This window comes from Camellia sinensis, chromosome 4 (assembly GCF_055761805.1).
Source record: "Camellia sinensis isolate YWXY chromosome 4, ASM5576180v1, whole genome shotgun sequence".
Lineage (NCBI taxonomy): Eukaryota > Viridiplantae > Streptophyta > Magnoliopsida > Ericales > Theaceae > Camellia > Camellia sinensis.
Genome location: NC_138964.1, coordinates 12565956 through 12572219, shown reverse-complemented (window position 1 = coordinate 12572219; position 6264 = coordinate 12565956).

Sequence of the window (6264 nt, the reverse complement as noted above, 5' to 3'; positions counted from 1 at the left end):
TTTCATGTTTTGATATATCAAACATCATGTTTTGAGGTTTTAGGATGAAGAAAAGGGAATTAGAACACCAAGAATCCGCACCTGACTTGAGTTCTGCTTGTTGGGCACTTGGGCGGCCACCACCGGGCGCGTAGAACACAATTTGCCTCCACTGAGCCACCGCTCAAGCGGCCTAGGACACCGTTCGAGATGCCAAGCCACCGCACGAGCGGCTAATATGGGCGCACGCGCGACCAACCATGTTTCAGCCCATAGATTGCAACTTCAAATGAACATGTCTCATCCGGACTCGATTTTAAGCGCTTCTTGAGTCTAAATTCAATCCTTAGAAGTCTAATTTTCAATGATGACGGTCTCACATCCGAATTTTAAGTACACAAAAAGATAAATTCAAATTAGTAAGGCTGCTTACTTTTTTCCTAACTGTTTCATGCTATTTCCTCTCCTAACTTAATTTCCTTTCATTTCTTCATGTTTCCGTAAACCTTAATCATCTAAACATGTGTTTTCCAATATAAAGCATATGAAATTGTTGCAAAGTACCTAGGGCTTTTCAATATGCACATTTAGTACATGATTAACACACTAGTGAAGCCAAAAAATTAAATCAGATGAGGCATTTATTAATTATAATATTAAATTTTTTTATAAAAATATTTCACATAAATTTTTACCATTAACTTCAAGAAAGATAAAAAAATAGAAAATAATAATCAGTATGTTTGGTTTTAGTTTTCTAAATTCAATTTTCTGAAAACTAAATTTTTTATTTTTGTGTATTTTTTTGGTTTTAGTGAATATTTTTTAAATTTTAAACATTTTTTTTACTTTTTTAGATACACATTGCTTAGACATGTATCCAAATAGTAAAATATTTATGAAAAAATATTTTTAAAAATTAATAAATACACAAAAATACTAAAAATGTACTGAATTTTCATATTTTTTGGTATTTAGTGTATTTTTTAAAGATTTTTTTCACAAATATTATAATTTTTTAGATATATTTATGTTAGACGTGTCTAAAATTAAAAAATTTGCTTAAACTATGAAAAAAAATTATTAAAAACATTAAAATACGGAAAATAAAAATATAGAATTTTTTGAAAATTATTTTCTGAATACTAGAACCAAATAAACTAATTATGATTTGTAATTAATGTATCATGGACAATATTAAAAAAAGTTATGGATATAAAGTTTTAAAATAAATTATATAATGATAAAATAATTTTTTATACAAAATATCCGTAAAAATTCAATATAACAGTAATGCCACGTCATCATTAACATGTGATATCACAAACCAATAATAAAGAAACACATGGAGAATGAACGCTACATGTCAAATGTAACTAACAATTCAATAAATTCTATATTTTCACTGAGACTAGTTATGTTTGTATATCAATAGTGATAGACATAACCATTATATTAGAATTTTCATAGATAATAATATCGTAATCACTTTATTTTCAATCAAAATGACCATTATTATTCTTATTTTTATAATTTTTTTATTTAAAATATTTTCTTTATGTTTGCTTTAAAAAAAAAAATTCCAAAACTCGGGGGGACACGTGACCTCCCCGGGCCCTTGCTAGCTCCGCCACTGTTAACACTTGAATTCAATCATGACCATTTAAGGCCCTTCAAAGTACGTCTTTGGCACACGCTTTGCACTTGATTAACATTTAGAAAAGACTTGAGTTAGAACTAGAGATCCTTTAGAAATTTCTTGTTGGAACAATCTTTTGTGTAAATAAAATAAATTGAAACAATTCAAATAAAATAAAATAAAAATTACATAATTTATTTTGTAGAACCGAATAAATAATTAAAGATCAAGTCGAGTGTGTGACACTCTGTCCTTAAGACAGATTCGCCTTGCTACGGTGCTTACAGTTGACTGACGTCTATCTCCAAGGATACAATGATCTTAACCAGTTTGTACTAGCACTCCAAAATAAATTGTTCGGCGAACCAAACCTGTGATCTAACTCTCTGAATATTTATTCTGAAATTAATATATGAACAATAAATGCACTAGAACAAAATGGACAGCAAAGAGACAAAAATTTCAAACTGGATTTTCAAATTTTTTGGACTGCAAGAAAGGGATTAGTATTTATAGACAACTACAATGGTCCGAACAGGTGCAACCTATTTTAAACAGATGCAGACCGTTTGCTTTTGAACTCATTTATTCAAACATTTGAAAAGGTAACCTTTGGAATAAATTATCAAACTTTTTGTTTTGACAAGTGTAAACGTTGCAAACAAAAGAACTGATTGAACCTTTTATTATTAAACTATTTGGATAATTTAATAAATAAATAAAGAGGTACAAATTTTAACAAACCACTTAGGAATCCAAAGTTTAAATTTAAAATTAAATTAAATTTCCACAATTACAAACTTTAAGAAACCACTTAGGAACTCAAAATTTGAATTTATAATTAAATTAAATTCCCACAATAATTTTTATTGAAAAAATTCAAATGAATTTTATCTAAAAAATTAATGTTAGATCCAAAAACGACGTTAACTTCCCATTCACTCATAAATGGTTTTGACGTTCCGTCTTCACTGTGTGACTTGCCACTCGGCAATGAACACTTCACCTCTTTGGACCCACCCCAAACAACGTTTGGGGCCCACATAAAATTAGACTAAAAAATATACCTATATTAAACCATTTTTCCAACATTTCTAAGCTAAACTAAATCGCTTGAATTGATTTAAGAACTTACAAGTTAAGATATTTCCAATGCCTTATACTTTGTGTAGGTTAAGCTTTGGAGAAGAAGGAAATTCCATTGTTTGCGAGCCATCTATGAGTAATATTAAGATATTTCCAATGCCTTATACTTTGTGTAGGTTAAGCTTTGGAGAAGAAGGAAATTCCATTGTTTGCGAGCCATCTATGAGTAATATTATTGTAGAGTTATGTTCAAAAATTTGTTTTGAAAACTTGATAATATGTCATGATTTGGGAAATTCTTATTTTGTTTCTAAATAAATAAATGTCATATATTTTATTGAATCTATCTATGGTATCCTTAGATAGTCTTAGCCATTGGGGACAGTCTAAATGTACCATGGCTATGTTTGAGCTCCATTGTCACCGAAGTATGGATTATCTAATTGTACCCGGATCGATTATTCTATTATTTTCTCAGTTTTGGTGATTACAAATATTGAAATTTCTTCATATTTTATATTTAAATTATAATTTTACATGAAAATCTAATATCTAATAATCTAAATAGAATTAGAAAGTAAAATATGTTGGAAAAAATGGTTTTATATAGGCATATTTTTAACCCAATTTGGGTGGACCCCAAACGTGTTTTGGGGTGGGTCCGAAGAGGTGACGTGTTCCTTGCCGCGTGGCAAGTCACACGGTGAAGACGGTACGTCAAAACCATTTATGAGTGAATGGGAAGTTGACGTCGGTTTCGGGTTTTACATTAATTTTTAGATAAAATTCATTTGAATTTTTTCAATAAAAATTATTGTGGGAATTTAATTTAATTCTAAATTCAAATTTTGGGTACTTGAGTGGTTTCCTAAAGTTTGTAATTGAGAGAATTTAATTTAATTCTAAATTTAAAATTTTAGATTCCTTAAGAGGTTTCCTAAAATTTGTACTTCTTACTTTATTTTTTAAACTATTTTGAATCTGTTTAATATATATATATATATTCAATAGTTTGATATATATATATATATATATATATTCAAATAGTTTATTTACTATTAAGTTCCAACAGGTGTTATGTACTTCTAACAGGTCACTTTTTCATAATGTTTGAAAATGCTCCGGTTTTGCCTAACGGAAACTTTCAAAAACATTTGAATATAATTGGTGCGTCTGTTCACTGTTTTTTGAGAAACCTGTTCGGGGCTTAAGATTTTGCCTATATATACTGTCTTTTTCCAGCGTTTTGAGTAGTGAAAAAATCAGTCAAAATAATCTGGAAATTTAGTTTTGGTAATCCAATTTCCATCCGAAATTTTTAGTCTAAAACTTGTCTCTTCGCTGTCCATTTCTTTTAGTGCATTATTCCTCATATTTAGTTTTAGGAAAAAATATTCAGAGAGTATAGATCACAGGTTTGGTTTGCCGAACAAATTTATTTGAAGTACTTCTATAAATTTGTGAAGATCATTGTATCCTGGGAGATAGACGCCACTCAACCGTAAGTACCATAGCGGGGCGAATCTGTCTTAAGGACAGAGTGTCACACACTCGACTTGGTCTTGTAATTTTATTTGGTTCAATAAAATAAATCCGGTATGTTATTTATTTATTTTATTTGAATTTGTTTCTTGTTATTTTATTTACACAGAAGATTGTTCCAACAATCTTAAGACAGATTCGAATTATTCTGTTTTCAGAATTTTTCGTTTGTTTTCCTTTTTCATTCTTCGTAAATAATTTCGGAAGAACATTATTTTCTGTGAATTTATAAAATAATATTCTGGTTGGAAAAACAAATAGTGATTATATGCTATTTGACAGATAGTAGTAATATACTGTCTCTTTTCTTTGACAACAACTAGTAGTACGATACTGGTGTCATTAACAATTCAGAATATATTTTTGTGGAATTTTTTCAGAAATTAATTTTGGTTTTTAGAAATTATTTTCTGAGTTTTCTTTAATTAAAATTCTGTTTCAGTATTTTAATTATTGAAGTGTTACAGAAATTTAATTTTCTGTGTGGAATTAATTTGGTTAAATAAAATTTTATTTTATTTCCAAATTAATTGATAAATAAAACTTATAGTTTTTATTTATTTTGTTTTACAGAATTTAATATTCTGTGGAATTAACTTGTTTAAATAAAATTTTATTTTATTTTCAAATTAATTGGAAAATAAAAGTTACATTATTGTTTCTTTTATTTTTACGGAATTTAATTCTGTGAATTTGGTTTAATTTTTTGTGTAGTGTAAATTCTAATTATAATTTTGTTTTATATATTAGAATTGATGGCTACTGAAACAAATGTCCAAACAAGTACTACTGTGGTGGCTGCAATGACGCCAACCCCCCCTCCTGTTGTAACAGTACCGGTAAATCACGGTGAAAAGCCAGAGAAGTTCTTAGGAACTGACTTTAAAAGATGGCAACAGAAAATGTTGTTCTATCTTACAACTCTGAACCTGGCTCGTTTCCTCCGTGAAGATGCTCCTATCCTGAAAGAGGATGAAACCGACCGGCAAGTGGTTGCTGCGGTTGATGCTTGGAAACATGCCGATTTCCTTTGCCGGAATTATGTCTTGAACGGACTTGACAACACATTATACAATGTCTACAGTCCAATCAAAACTGCAAAGGACCTTTGGGAATCGTTGGAGAAAAAGTACAAAACGGAAGATGCCGGCTCAAAGAAATTTGTGGTTGGCAGATTCTTGGATTTTGTAATGGTTGATTCAAAAACTGTGATCAGCCAAGCTCAAGATTTCCAACTTATTCTGCATGACATTCACGCAGAAGGTATGTTTCTCAGTGAATCCTTTCAAGTTGCAGCCTTAATTGAAAAATTACCAAAAGGCTGGAAGGAATTTAAGAACTATCTCAAACATAAGCGCAAAGAAATTTCTATGGACGAGTTAATTGTGCGTTTGAGGATTGAGGAGGACAACCGCAATTCTGAAAAGCGGGCTGGTAAGCATCCTATGGAGTCTAAGGCAAATGTGGTGGAACATATTTCAAAAACCAAGAAACGAAAGTCTTCTGGAGAAAGTTCATCACAAGGCTCTAAAGGGGGGGAAAATAAAAAGTACAAGTTTAATGGCAAATGTTACATCTGTGACAAAGAGGGACATCGGGCTAAAGATTGCCGTAGCAAAGGCAAAAACAAAAGAAGAACAAGCAAGAAGCCTGCTGTAACAACCCTCGTACTGTTTACTGATTTATGACTGATTGATTACCGTTAATCACCGATTACTGTTAAACGAAACTGATAATGACTGATAACTAACTGATAATCGAACTGAATGAAATACTGAACCGACTGACTGAAATTGAAACTGAATTGACTGAGTATATGTTAGTTAATTGCATTCTATCTGTTTCATTGTCTGATTATCTGTTCATGCTTATATGTTTAAACTGCTAATTGAAGGCCTTATCGGCGGCCGAACTAGAAACCGATTGATGTTCCGTGACCCTCATAATTAATATGATTTTATGGTATAATTATCGGAAAACTGATTAGGTGTGATTAAATTAGATTAAAATAAGCCAAT